Source organism: Neofelis nebulosa, chromosome 7 (genome assembly GCF_028018385.1).
Source record: "Neofelis nebulosa isolate mNeoNeb1 chromosome 7, mNeoNeb1.pri, whole genome shotgun sequence".
Taxonomy (NCBI): Eukaryota; Metazoa; Chordata; class Mammalia; order Carnivora; family Felidae; genus Neofelis; species Neofelis nebulosa.
This window is the reverse complement of record NC_080788.1, coordinates 30,429,862-30,445,147: the sequence shown is the minus strand read 5'-3', so window position 1 is coordinate 30,445,147 and position 15,286 is coordinate 30,429,862.

Genomic DNA, 15,286 nt, shown 5'->3' with positions numbered 1-15,286 from the left:
GGCCGCGCCGCTGATTGGGCCGTCCGGCGCTGGGGGAGGGCCGCGGCGATGTGGCGGTCTGCTGCCGATCCGAAAGCTCCACAGCGCTAACGGTGGCTGCCGGGAGGGGAGACCCCCGCGGGCGCCTTCGTCTGCGCCAAGAAACCCTCAGAAAGAACGACCCCACTTTACTCCCTCCCTGTCTTTTCCCGTCAGTCTTGTTAATGGCAGAAATTCCTCACTCCATGTGTCCATCCGCCCTCGAGAAAAGCTGGAGATTTGGATCAAAAAAATATGGTACCTAGAAAAATGTTTATCTTGAGGAACCAACCAACAGTATGCATTTCCCAGTCTTCAAGTGTATGTCTACTTATTTATTTCACCAGAGCAGGAAGAACAAACCCAGCTACTGAAGTCAGGTATTTGTAGCTGATGCTCAATTTCGTGACTTACAGGTTCTGTGACCATGGCAAAGTTCCTTGGCCCTTGAAAACTTGTTTGCTTACTTATAAAATGGACGTCAATTGACCTTAAAGAGTTGTGAAGATTATATTAAATAAAATAATGCGTTTAGAACAGTAGCTGCAGCATATGGTAAAGTGTTCAATAAATGTGAGCTTACATCCATGTGAGTGAAAAAGTAGATGAATGGACAGGTGGCATAGCTTAGAAAGTACCTAGGAAAACCTTTATGAATAGAATGCATGTACTCGTAGCTTCTATTCCATGTGTGTCTACAGGTCTACGTAATTTCTGTACCTCATCCACACTAAACACACAAAAAATTTGTAGGCTGCAGCTTGAGCCCTTTTCTTTCATTGACTGCTCCACTTAGGATCAGGCCTTTTCACACGGAAGAAAAGGCTTTCTGGGTTCTCTTTCACTTCCCACAGTTTCTATTTGGATTGGGAGTAAGAATCCTGTTCCAAACTGAAAAACTGAGTGGGCACAAATCAGACAAATTTCCTGGGTCAAGATGGAATTTTATTGTTTTTAGTCAGAGACCATTGAAAGGTTTACAGAGTAGACTAAGTTCAAATGGGATCTTTTCAGCGTTATAAGGAGCAATGCAAAATAAAGTTTTAAGTTTCAGAGTCTAAATGTAGGCTCTAGAGTTGATTTCTCTAAAACAAACAGAAAAGAAGGAAAAAACTTTTATCACCAAGCCATTTTAATTTTAACTTCAGTTCTGGGTTTTCAGGCAGTCTGTGAAAAAAAGAGACATAAATGTCTCTAACTCAGCTTTGTACCTATTGTTCTCCAGTAAGTGCAAGGTAAACTTTGACTAGCTTCTGATGTGATTCCAATTACAAAGGTTAGGATAAAAGGTATTATAGAAGTTCTTCCGGTCTCAAGGGCTCTACAGGTGGGGGTTTTGGGGCAAAGGGAATCTAACGATATCAAAGAGGCAGTGGTGAACAGACAAATGTCTGAGCATCAGAACACTTGGGTTCTGTCTTCCCTCAGCCCCTAAGCAGGCTGCTTTTCCTCCTTGTGCCTATTTTTTTCCTCTGTTGCAAAAGGATTGGGTTAGCTCTGAGGATCTTAATTTGAGAATTTAGGGCTGCTAAGGGTTCCTAAATGGTGTGATAATCTCAAAATCTCATGCAAAATTGTGTGCATATGTACATTTCTGGGGAGGAGGTCTATAGTTTTGCTTTCATCAGAGTCTCAAAAAGATCCATGGTAGCAACACTTGTAGAAGTTTCTAAACAACTCTTCATCTCTTAAATGCACAATTTTATGATCTTGGCAGTCAGAATTGTTAGGGGGCAGATTACAGTAACGACCTGTGCTTAAGGGAGGCAAGATTGATGCATTGTCGTTATTTGTAATTAATCCATTTTATTCAGGGAAAAATAAGTATCTAAAATAAGCAGCCTGTTCATAAAAAAAAAAAAAAAGGCATTATGAGAATCTGGAGATCAACTTTCTTGACCTATAAAAGTCATAGCACGTAGAAAATTTGTTTTTATTTGTATTTGAAGTATAATTTATATATAGTACAGTGCACAAATCTTATGTGTACAGCTCAATGAACTTTTAGATATATATACACCTTTGAAACCTGCCCGGCACCCCAAAAAACTCCCTCCTGCTCCCTAGATATCATCTCTGCTAAATGTAGTTACTATTCTGACCTCTCTCATCATAGATAAGTTTTGGCTATTCTCATCATAGATAAGTTTTGGCTATAAAGATGACATCATATAGCATTAAAAATTACTAATCATATGCCCTTCTGCCCTGCTGGAAAGCAGTATGGTGCCATGGAAAGAACACAGACCATCTTGGAATCACACATACAGAGTTTGAATCTTCAGTCTCCATAGCTTACTCCCTATGTAACCTTGAACAAATGGCTTAATCTTGTTTTTGACCCTGTAGAAAAATGGAATAATATAAAACTGATAAGTTTTGTGTGATAAGTATATTAAATAATCTATATATCTGATCCATAGAAGAAGCTTAAGTTTTTTACTTTCCTTTCTTTTTCCCTAGAGAATTCCTACTCAACCTTCCAGACCCAACACAAGTGTTTCCTAAATGAGGCCTTTTCCAACTCCCTGACAACTAAAATTTTTAATCTCTTAGGTCTCTCTGTTTCCTCATTGTCCCAACATTGTACATATGTTCTTTGGTACAGCATTTAGCACAATCTACTGTGACTATTTGTTGACACTACTACAAGAACATGGGAGCCTTGAGGTCAGGAAATGTGTGATTGTGCCTGTATTTCACTAGTGTCCCTACTAGTAAGAGGAGCTCAATAAATTTTTGTGGAATGAATGAATTCTGCTGTAGTGACATTCTTTTAGAAGTATGGAGATAGGAGAGTTAGAAGGGGACATTTATAGATTTCTTCTTGAGTTGGGTAAAATGTGTGTTATGATGACAGTGGCTTACAAAACAAAGCAATTCTTAACATACATAGTGTGGGCATTTGTGTTATAAGCCAAGGTCCATGGAAATGAATGATTTTTGGCACAATAAACAACTTAAGTGGAAAAGCCAACAAATTCCATGAATTTGTAGCTTTTCCAAAGTTGGAAAACACAGGACAAAAGAACAGACTATAGGGCAGTGAATGAAGGAACAACTTAGACTGAATGATCACACAATTACAGGGATTTTGCCAGTTGTTAATCTTTTATTAGTCTTTTGAGGAGAGGAGATGTGAAAATTCCAGGGTCACAGTAGAGTCCTAGAAGGTGACAGAAAATATGAAGGTGGGTAGGAGTGTTATACTACTTAGAAAATATTTTCATTTCCAAGTGTTTAAGTAGTCATAAAATCTTAATAATCTATATAATTCCAAAAAATTCAATGTTATTGTTTCTTGCTGAATGAAAGTTCCTTAAATTAAACATGAATTTGTCCCAATGATCAAATGTAATGACAGCTCTGTCCTCAAATAAAAGGCATCCTCTATATCCGGCAATTCACATTTATGGCCCCAGGCCAGTTACACCCATCTCTGGCTCTAAAGGCAGCCCAAGTGGACAGATACTAGTCAGATTCCTTCCCTGATTTGTTCCCTAAATCCATAGGGTAAATGCATATCTTGGTTGACCTGGCATAATTGTTAATCATGTCCCCTTTCACTCTCAAAAGTTCCAGAATGGGGTGATAAATTATAATGTCACCGTACCTTTGGGCCCCACACTCAAACTGTCCACCCCCCTCTCAGTACCCCTCTCCAAGTCCCAGTCTTTATTAAGCCTCAGAACCCTTTCCCACACTCTATTCCTCAGGTTCTCAACAATAGGTCCTTGAAGGCTTAGTCAAACACAGTGGCAGTAAAAACAATGAGTACAAAGAAGGAAGGGATGAAACTTAGCTGAAGAAGGCAGTGAGACAAGGAACCAGAAGAGTAAGATTGTGGACTAAAACAGGAGTTTTAATGAATTATAATGGAATTCATTTTCTTTAGGCATTACTAAACCAGCTCTGAAGACAATTTTGTCAGAGGAAATCCAAAACTGATATGAGCAGAGTGGCTTCTCTGAAAGACAGTACTTCCTGAATGTATAAGTTTTGGGTGATTATAGGATGAAAACTCAGGATTGCTTTATAGTCACACCATGCATGCAAGCCCTACATGTTCTCAGATCCAACCAACAAAGAGAAAATACAGTTGCTATGATTGCAGCTCCATCACAAGATGGTGTTCTGGGACTTGTGAATGATTTGGGCTTCAGTTTTTTGGATTCAAGATCAAACTCAGGTCTGTGGGCCTTTGAGGTTGGTTTCTGTTTAAAAAAAAAAGGCTTGTACTGCAATGTAGTGCAGAAACAAAGGATATATATAATGCATGCTTGTTTATTTTAGGAAAGTCAGTATATACAAATAAGCAAAAAAAATGATCACAAATCACATTCTTATAAATAACTGCTATTAACATTGGTATTTAACTTTCGAGAGTTTTTCTATATGTGTTATACATATTTTTGAAGGCAGAGATGCTTTATGCAAAACTAAGATACAAAGGAAGGTACTACTATCAATGAAATAGCTTGAAGAAACAGAGGAGCATAGCCTAGAATGTCCTACAAGGTCTGGGGACAAGGTAAAAATCCTCACCAAATATCTGCATTCCATCTCAGGAATTTCTTTGTGTCAGTTCTCTGTAATGAACTTTTGCCTGATATGCTTTTCCTTATTTTCTCCCTTTCTTGTTGCATGTCTTCACCTCCCACCACAAATGCTGCTTGGCCTAGATCCATCTCACCTCTATGAACATATGCTTTGGAATTGAGTATAACAAACTATACCTTTGAATCTCCTCCAAAATATGGCTCCTGGTCTCTATCCTTACATTTTACTCATAATACCCAAAGTGAAAGGTATCTCTCATGCTCTCTCTCCCCAGCACTCAGTAGGAGAGTGGAATTGGAATACAAGGGGAAAAGACAGACATGATTGTATCTGTTGTTTATTCTGTTACAGAGGCCAGTTCTTGGACTCCTATTCCCCATGTCTTCTTCTAAAGAGTTCCCCCACCTGGTGCCTTGGGGCAAAAATAATCTGTGTTCTGAAGTTGTTGATTGCAATTTTCTATGTGTATCAATTAGGTAGCGTTCGTTCATTGCACAGTATGGATCTTTTATGACTCTACTGGTATTTTGCCTGCTTGTTTTATCAGTTACTGAGAGATAGGTTTCATAATCTCCTACTCTGGTTATTTCTCTACTTTTTTAAGTTTTGTCAATTTTTGTCATATATATTTGAAGCTATGTTATTAAGGACCTACAGTTCTGGGGTGTCTGTGTGGCTCAGTTGGTTAAGCATCCAATTCTTGATTTCGTCTCAGGTCATGATCTCTTGGTTTGTGGGTTCAAGCCTTGCATCAGCTCTGTGCTGACAGTGCAGAGCCTGCTTGGGATTTTCTCTCTCTCTCTCTCTCTCCCTTTCTCTCAAAATAAATAAATAAATAAAAAGGACAGACAACTACATGATTTTTATTATCTTTCTGATAGACTGACATTTTGACATTATGAAATGTTATCTTTAGTTTTAAAGCTTTTTGTCATAAAGACTACCTTGTCTGATGTTAGTATAACTACATCAGGGTTCTTTTCATTACTGTTTGCAGGTATACATTTTTCTATACATTTACTTTTAGCCTCATTGTATCTTTATATTTAAGGTGTATTTCTTGAAACAGCAATGATTGAATATTTATATTTAGTTTTCAAAATTTTTGCCTTCTAATTTACTTATTTTTGATATAGTGACTGAGAGATTGGGTTTAAAACCATCATCTTACTATTTCTTTTCTACCTGTCTGATATGTTCTATGTTCCTTTTTCTTGCCTTTTTAAAATTCATTTTCTTTTCATTATTTTGTTTTTTCTCTTATTCATGTGCTAGTTACACATTGATTTACTGTTCCTTTAGTGTTTGTTATCAAAGAGATTATAACCTTGATCTTTGATTTCTGAAAATGTCTCTAATATAAGATAGGACTTTCACCACTCTCTGAATAGTGCAGGGATCTTAGAATCCTTTAATAACATTTACTACCCACCACATGCCTTAATGCTGTTGTTGTTATGTAGTATAATTATTTCTACATGTTAGACTCTACAAGATGTTGTTGTTGTTGTTGTTGTTGTTGTTGTTGTTGTTGTTGTTATTTCACAAATCAGAGGTGCCCGGGTGGCTCAGTTGGTTGAGCATCGGACTCTTGATTTTGGCTCAGGTCATGATCCTAGTGTTGTAGGATAGAGCCCCACAATCAAGCTCTGCTCTGAGCATGGAGCCTGCTTCAAATTTTCTCTTTCTCCTTCTGACCCTCTCCCCAACTTGCATGCATGATCTCTCTTCCTAAAATAAAAATAATTTTTTAAAAAAAAATCAACATTTATTTATTACCTACATACATATTTACCCTAGCAAGTCCCAGCAGGAGAGTCATAGTACAGACCACTTGGGTTCTATAGTAAAGCCATGAGGTCTATAGCAGGGAATTTTCTTTGAAAATAGAGTTAAACTCTATTTTAACCATTTGAAAAGTATCTCTATGTATGCTATTGTGCCTTGGTAAAGAATGAACATCTGGCTATGATGATATTTTGTGAGGATGGTCTCTATCTTTCTTTATTCCTTCAACCAACAATCATTCTGTGGTTCTGGTTCCCCAGTCAGTACAATACATGGGTCTGGGAACCAGAGAGTGGAAGTAGGAGCAGCTCCATTCACTGTCATTCTTAGAAACCCATTTGAAGAATTTAGGTTTTTTGTCTCCATAACTTTAGGTCTTATGGTTCTGTATATCCTGCTTTCTGGAAAGAGGATACCAATCCCAGGAAACAAAGAATCCCACTGAACTTAATACTATGACTGCCTCCTTACTACTTTGGGTTCTTTGTGCCAGTAGAAAGGAGTTATAACCTTGTGAAGGAAATCATGAGGAGACAGGTCTGCTGCTGCACAGTGGGGATAGGCAGAAATGTTTGGCACTTGGGTGATCCACTAAAGAGTCTCTTCGTACTCATGGCAATTTTAACTATAAATGGAACTATTCCTAATAAGGGCATGGTAATCGGGAGCTCAGGCTCCCCAGAGATGAGGATTGGGTCACCTCACGAAACAAACCATGTAGACCAGCAGAAGTACTACCTGCGGATGAGGAGAATCTAGATTGGATGGTAGAGGAGAAAGATGATGAATATCATCGATGGCCTTGGGTCCCGCTACAGAGGAGAGACTGTAGCTCATCTCACAAAGACTCCTTTCTTCTATTTTGCCAGAAATTGTAATTCACCAGAATCCTTGAGAAAGACATGACAGAGTAGAGTGAACCCAATGTGTAAAGCACTCGGATCTGAACGGTACAAGAGGTAGCCTTTGCAGATATCGTTGATGCTCTGCCCAGATCTTCTGAGATCCCTTTTCCCAGTTTGGTTGGGTAGTATCCACTACCCAGCAGCCATAGGTACTTGAAGTAATGCGCCATATCTGCAACTTTCTCTGGAGGATTTCCCTTGTATATTTAAATCCTCTGGGGCTGGAGGTTCCTGGAGTTTGACCAACCTCCCATTTCATAAACTGTGACAAATAATTGATTGGGGGCAAGGGTACAAAAATTCTACTCCCTTGTTTCAAGGCAAGACAAGATCTTTGTGCACTTTATACTTCCCCAGCTTCTTGTAGGATGAGGTTGAAACTAGATTTCACTTGGAATCCCATTATTCCATAGTTCCTTGCCTATCCTGCTTTCCTCCCCCACTTCTCTGTCTCTTCTGAGTGCATTCTCAATAAATTACATGCAAACAAATACCTATTTCAAGGAAGCTTACTTAAAATTTCTCCCAAATAAACTACCTGCACCCAATTCTTTCTCCAATGTAAGAAAGTAGTCATTTATCCAATTGATATTTAATACCTGGGAAGACCATATGACCCTAAGTTATTATAGGAAACAACACCTGGACTTCAACTGTTATAAAAACCATTAAACTTGAATCACAGTATATATTGGCATGCATAACTATATTTATACTTTTAAGGCATTTTAACTCACTTTCTATATGAAAGATTATGTGCGTTTGTAGAAACCTCATTAACAATGAAATATGAAAAACTTCAAGATGTGAAATTAGTTTCAAGGGTATAAATTACAGTAACAAGAAAATCCATTTATAGGGAGAACTTTTAGCTTTTAGAGTGGCCTCAGATTAGGTTGAATTTCCTGTCATCTTAGATTTTCAAACACAAGCTGGATGATCACATGGTGAAAACAAAATAAAGGGCTCATCAAGCATCAGAAGCATTGTATTGGTAGCTAGTTGATGCAGATGATCTATAGTTATGATCTATATTCAGGAACTTAAATATAGTATTTTGAACCCTCTGTTGGAGAAGGATTCAACTGAGAAATTATTATTTCCAATTATTTACTTTTTCTGTTTTTTTAAATTTTGCTTTCTGATACCTAGTACTAAATCCATCATTTGTTTTGTACACTTTTTGCTTTAACCAAATATCATCTTTATAGTAATTACTATTAACTAAAAACATAACCAACACACCAGCCTATGTGATCTTTCAATGAATTGTGTTGGGCAGTGACCATGACTGGAGGTATGGACTGAAAACCATCAGCTTTCTATACCTGTAGATGGCTGAAAACCAGATTTAAATTTCAGTTGTTGAATTTAAGCACTTATTGAATTCATAGCCTTTCTCTCATGTGAAAATTAAAGCATCAATTAGGAAGTAGGATGCTTAGAATTGAAGTGGGATATATGGTAGTCTTTGGATGATTGCTGTCTGATGGTACAATTCAATATCCCTGCCCACCATGCCTTAGACCATACCATCATCCATAGCCCTTAAATATCTTATACACCTTCATGGTATCCCATGTAATATTGCTTCTGGCAAAGAAAACACACTTTATGATGAAAGAGTTAAGGCAATGAACTGATATCTATGGGATTTGCTGGTCTTATCATTTATTCCATCACCCAGAAACAAATGGTCTTATAGATGGCCTATTGAAAACTAAAATAATGCTGGCCAGAAGATTTTCCAAGGTTAAGGTGCTACTTTTCAAGGTGTCCTCTAAGTCAGCAGTCAAGATATAATCTTATTTTCTTTTTCCATTGTAAAAGTATAGGTTCCAAGATGGAAGTGAGAAGTATACCTTTTTTTTTTAAAGTTTATTTATTTATTAAATTTTTTTAATGTTTATTTATTTTTGAGAGTGAGAGTGAGAGAGAAAGAGAGAGAGCACAAGTTGAGGAGGGCTAGAGAGAGAGGGAGACACAGAACCTGAAGCAAGCTCCAGGCTCTGGTTGTCATTACAGAGCCCGATGCGGGGCTCGAACCCACAAATCGTGAGATCATGACCTGAGCTGAAGTCAGACGCTTAACCTGCTGAGCCACCCAGGTGCCCCTAAGTTTATATATTTATTTTGAGAGAGAGAAAGAGAGTGAGCAAGAGAGAAAGCATGCACTTGAGCAGGAGGGGCAGAGAGAAAGGGAGACAGAGAATCCCAAGCAAGCTCCACTCAGTGCAGAGCCCAGTGTGGGGCTCAATCGCACCAACCACGAGATCATGACCCAATCTGAAATCAAGAGTCAGACGTTCAACCAACTGAGCCACCCAAGCACCCTGGAAGTGTATCTTTCATACATAACGCAAATTAGAAAAAATTTTGGTTTTCTTTCCATGATCTTTGATGGGCTAGTTTAGAGGTTTTGGTATGCATGAGAGAAATGCTTCTGCCAGAGGCAGGTCCAATTCAGGTCCTCTGAATTGGAAATTAAGACTGCCACCTGGGTGCTTGAAGTTCTTTCTATCACTAGAAAAACAGTTCAAAAAAGGTACTGACTCGGGTGATTGATCGTTCCTATCAAGAAGAGATAGTGTTGGGGCGCCTGGGTGGCTCAGTCGGTTGGGTGTCCGACTTCGGCTCAGGTCATGATCTCGCAGTCCGTGAGTTCAAGCCCCGCGTCGGGCTCTGTGCTGACAATTCAGAGCCTGGAGCCTGTTTCAGATTCTGTGTCTCCCTCTCTCTCCGACCCTCCCCCATTCATGCTCTGTCTCTCTCTCTGTCTCAAAAATAAATAAACGTTAAAAAAATTAAAAAAAAAAAAAAAGAAGAGATAGTGTCACTGATAAGTGGCAGGGGCTTAACAGACTACAGCTGGGACTCACAGATCTCCTTGGGGTCACCCTTATTACTGCCATGTCCAGTGGTAAAGTAAATGGAAGACTCCAACAATCTTAAGTGGGCAAGGCTATCAAAGGCTCAGATCCCTTGGGAATGAAGGTTTGGGTCATTCAAACAAGTAATGAAGCCTGACCAGCTGGAATTGTTGCTCTGGGCAAGAGAACATGAAATGAGTGGTGGAGGATAAAGGTTAGAAATATCAATTCCAGTCTTGTGACTATTTGCAGAAATAAAGCTTATAGAATCTGCCTAATTTTCTCACATGTTCTGCTCTGCATATACTTTAAACTAGTTTTATTTTCTTTTCCATCCCTTTCTTCCAGGGCATGCTGGTGGTGCTTAGCTTTACAAGTTCACTCATGGGTTACAGAATTCTGAGAGAGGATCTTGATGGGACTAGATGAGGACTGAATACCATACGGAGAGTCAAACTGTATTCAGCTACCAATGGGATTTGAGGTTATCATTCTTTTAGGGAGGGAGTGAGCACATTTTAATTTTTTCTTCTGCAGGATTAAATACAGGAAGAAGAGTTATGTTAATATAGGGGCAGCAAAGAAGTGAGCTCTAGTGAATATTGTCACTTTTTTTCCATCTAGCATGGATGATTGGATGATTTCGATGATTGGAGAATTCCCCACCTTAAATCTGCCTCTTACTCTAGAAGTTGAAAATGGCAAATATTTTCTTACCTTCCTTACAGTAAGGGTATGGGTGCATGATCTAGGACCCACCACTAACCAGACACAATCTTCCAATACTCTATATCAGGAGTAAGCCACAGGAGGACTGTGGGGAATTCTCAGCAGCATTACAGAAGGATCAAGTTCCTTGGGCAGAAGTAGTGCTTTCAATGACAAGTTTCGGGGTGTGAATTTGGGTATGTTTCTGGCTGGGTAGCACTGGGAAATTCTTGGAACAGCTCCTATGTCATGTTTTTTTTTGGTTTGCAAAACTTGATTTTTGTATAATTTCATACTTGTCAGCAAAATTGTAAGAATAGTTAAGGAGCCATATGCCCTTAGGACAGGGAGAAAGTGGGGGGTGGGGGTGGAAGAGAGCAAGCACTGGGAAGAATGGTAAAGGAAATGAAGCAAAGTGTAAACAATTGGTAAATTTAAATGAAAGGAATATGGGAGTTCCTTAACCATTTTTGCAACACACACACACATACACACATGCACATATTTTCTCTGATCCATCTGAGAGTAAGTTGTAAACATAGCTCCATACCCCAAAATACTTCAGTGTATATTTCCTAAAAACATGAATATTCTTTTACATAACTACCATACATTTATCTAAATCAGAAAATGTAGGGGCACCTGGGTGGCTCAGTCGGTTAAGCGTCCAACTTTGGCTCAGGTCATGATCTCACGGTCCGTGAGTTCGAGCCCCGTGTCGGGCTCTGTGCTGACAGCTCAAAGCCTGGAGCCTGCTTCAGATTCTGTGTCTCCCTCTCTCTCTGACCCTCCCCCATTCATGCTCTGTCTCCCTCTGTCTCAAAAATAAATAAACATTAAAAAAAATGTTTAAATCGGAAAATGTAACATTGACATAACACTATTATCTAAAGTATAGTCCACATTCAAATTCCTGTATCAGTTAAACAAATTTATTTTCTGCTTAAATGAATCAGTGTTAGCTTCTGTGAACTCTGATTAATTCAAAGTCTCAGAGAGCTATCACTTCCTCCCAGATATGTTCCTGGGCCCCAACTTTGGGTTAGATGACTCTCTTACGTACTCTTTATAATAGAGGGTACTCTACCTACCAGAGTATTTATAACACTATTCCTGATTATGTATCTGCCTCTCTAACCTGAATTAAGCCACTTAAAAGGGTAGCTATATCTCTTTTTCACTGGTCTTTCTTCACTGGCTAGCACAGTTTCTGAGATATGGTATATGCTCATAAATATTTGTTGAACAATTGGACCTGTACACTTTAGTGGCAACTCAAATTAAATATGTTCTTTTTAAAATTTTATATATTTTTAAATGTTTATTTTTGAGATAGTGAGAGCAAGTGGGGGAGGGGCAGAGAGAGAGGGGGAACAGTGGTTTGGAAAGAGGCTCTGTGCGGACAGCACAGCTGTGGTGTCAAACTTACAAACCACAAGATCATGACTTGGGCTGAGCCGACTGAGCCACATAGGCCCCCCTCAAATTAAATATATTCTAAGTTGAATTTGTCATATTCACTTTTTCAGTTGAAAGGTATATCTTTCATGGTTCAATGCAGAAATTAGAAACCATTCCATGTACTTTTTATAGGAAGAAACTTATTACAAGAAACTGATGCATATAAGGTCTAGGAGAGCAAGATCTAGGCTGGGCCACTGGAAATTATTCCCAGAAAAATACAGAACTGGACCATCAGCAACATTCTGAGGTCATCATTTGAATTATTCAAGACACACCTATATAGTTTTGGACCAGGGGTCTGGAAACTGTAATTAAGAAGCTGTTGCCTCTACCACCATGGATGACTTCACTGCCTCTTGGCACTCAGAAAGCTGGAAAATGGGTATGGGAATTCAGCTGCAGAAAAAAATTCACATTTTCACAAGTTTTCTTGATAGTATAAAGGGTAAAAAGGTGATTTTCAGCTTCATCTCACTTCTACTTGTCATATTTCATGAGTTTATCCCATTATCAGAAACTAATTCACATTCAGAAACCTAGTTGCAAAGGAGTCTGAAAAAAGTAGTTTTCTGCTATCCAGGCTTTGCAATGAAGGAAGATAGCCCACAGAGATGGAGTTGATCCCCAGCATGCACCACAATGGCATCCCCATTCATGAAGTTGCCGAAGTTAGACACCAGTGTGCCCAGTGTGCAAACCTCCACTCCTTTCTGATACCAAGCTGCTCTTCTTGGATGGATGGAGGTGGTAGCACCTCTTCTCTGTGAGATTAAATTTAGAGGATTAAATTTAGTATTCTGAGGGAATGGAATGAAGTACACCTTGGTTGACTGCTCCAGAATCACTGATCCTCTGAGCAATTTTCTGCCCAAGAAAATGGCAGTCACATGACTAACTTGGACTTTCCTCCCTCTGGAGGTGGCAATAACAGATTAATTCATTTTCCAGGTACGCTGTGACTTTTGGGGTCATGTAGTAGAAGGAAAGTGGAGAAACCAAAGCCCAGATTGGTGAGGAGATCTGGGTGACATTATGGAAAGAGCGAGGATTTTATAGTCAGGTGACCCTGGATTTGCCTCTTACTAAATATAACACCTAGAACAAGTTCCTTAGTTTCCCTATATCTTGATTTGTTTATCTTTAAAATACCTATCTCCTAGTGTTGTTGTGAGGATTAAATTAGATAATACACATAGAATGCAGGTATATAAAAGTACACAAAGAAAATGTTGGTTCCTTTATTGATTTCCTATGGCTACAGTGATAAATTATGATACTCTTAGTGGCTTAAAACAACATATATTTACTCTTTTACAGTTTTGGAGGTAGAAGTCTCAATTCAGTTTGACTGGGCTGAAATGAAGGTGTTGGGAGGGCCATACTCGCTCCAGAAGCTCCAGGGGAGAACTTGCTTTTACCACCTTCTAGATTGTTTGGAGAGAGCTGGAGATATGGAGGAAATATAGCCACTAATGGACATGTTGCCTGAGAAAAGAGTGAGAGAGCATAATACCCTGATTGTCCCTTCCTTCCACCTTTCAGTACTCTGTCAGGGCCTCTCACTGGCCAAATCTACCTGGAAGCCACTTGCCAAGGGATGCCAGGAAATGTAGTTCCCTGAGAGCAGAGCAGAGGAAGATCAGGGAACGGGCCAAGAGCAAAAGGCAAATAAGTGTCACAGTCCACATCATTAGCTATTCAAAATATTTACCTCCTTTATTACAGTTTCATGCTTCTTTCTAACAGGATGCAGCTGTGCTTCACACAAATGAAGATGCCCTCATCATCTCCTCAACCTGGGTGAGATAAGTCATCATTGCCATCTTAAAGTCCATCATCTGTAGGAAATTCAGTCTTTCCCAATAAACTGTGTTTCTTATAGTCTGGTAACATCTGAACTTATTGGCAAAGTTAATACCATTGACATTCTTTGTGTAAATTAGTAGGAAGAAGGAGAAAAAAAAGAAATGATTATATTAAAATATACATAACACAAATATGCATAGCTGTTAGTAATTTCTATAACTGGTCATAAGAGCAGAGTTGATATTTATCACTTCCTTCTTTCGCTATTCATTCCATGCTTCTGTTGTCCTTAGTTAGTGCTTGACTGTTTGTTGTTTTTACCTGGGTAGTGACTTAAACCTTCATTCTTGAAGGATCTGAATCCTACTGGTCTTGCCTTTATTGGGTTTTGCCTTTTTTGGGGGTTTTCCTTTAAACTTTTCAATTGGAGATGGAAAAACAGAGGCACCCCATTGATTCCCCCTGGGTACCAGATAGGGTCCTCTTTGTCTTCATTGCTAATTGGACTTACTGCTTCATCCAGTATTGTAACCTCTCCTCTGGCTATTGGTTCAGTGGCATGAGGCCCCAAAATAGTCAGGTGGCAGTTTCTTTTTCTCATTCATTATTGTGTACTCTCATGAAAGCATACCTCCCTTTGGACTGTAGCAGATGAGGTAGATGCCTCTCTCCATGTCCTATCAGTCCACCTGAGTTCATCTGCAGCCGCAAGGGAGAGTTCCCTGAACAATGACAGCTTTCTCCCTTCTCTTGTCTCTTCTGGTGGGCTTTCTCTGGCACTCTGCCAAAGGGAATTATAGCCCAGGAATGTAAGAAAGTTAATGTCCTGTGAGTAGGAGTTGTTGGGTATATTCCTTGGTTTCTTGTACCCCAAAAGGACAATTCTGAAGCTTATTTCATACTGTTTTTCAGAGGGTTTTTGGTGAGATTGAGCTTTAGTTGCCTACAGTGCTCATCTACTCATTGTCACACGTTTATTGGTTTTTCTCCCTTCTCTGGCTCACTTTCCTTTCTTCCTCACTTGTGTTTACTAGGATCATTGCCCAAACAAACAATTTGCACCCAAGACCTGTCTTAGGACAAGAACCCAAACTAAAAGAGGAACTAAGACCTCTAGAAGGGTCTAAGGTTGTGGACTTTGTCAGTGGGTCATTAGGTTTCTGGAAC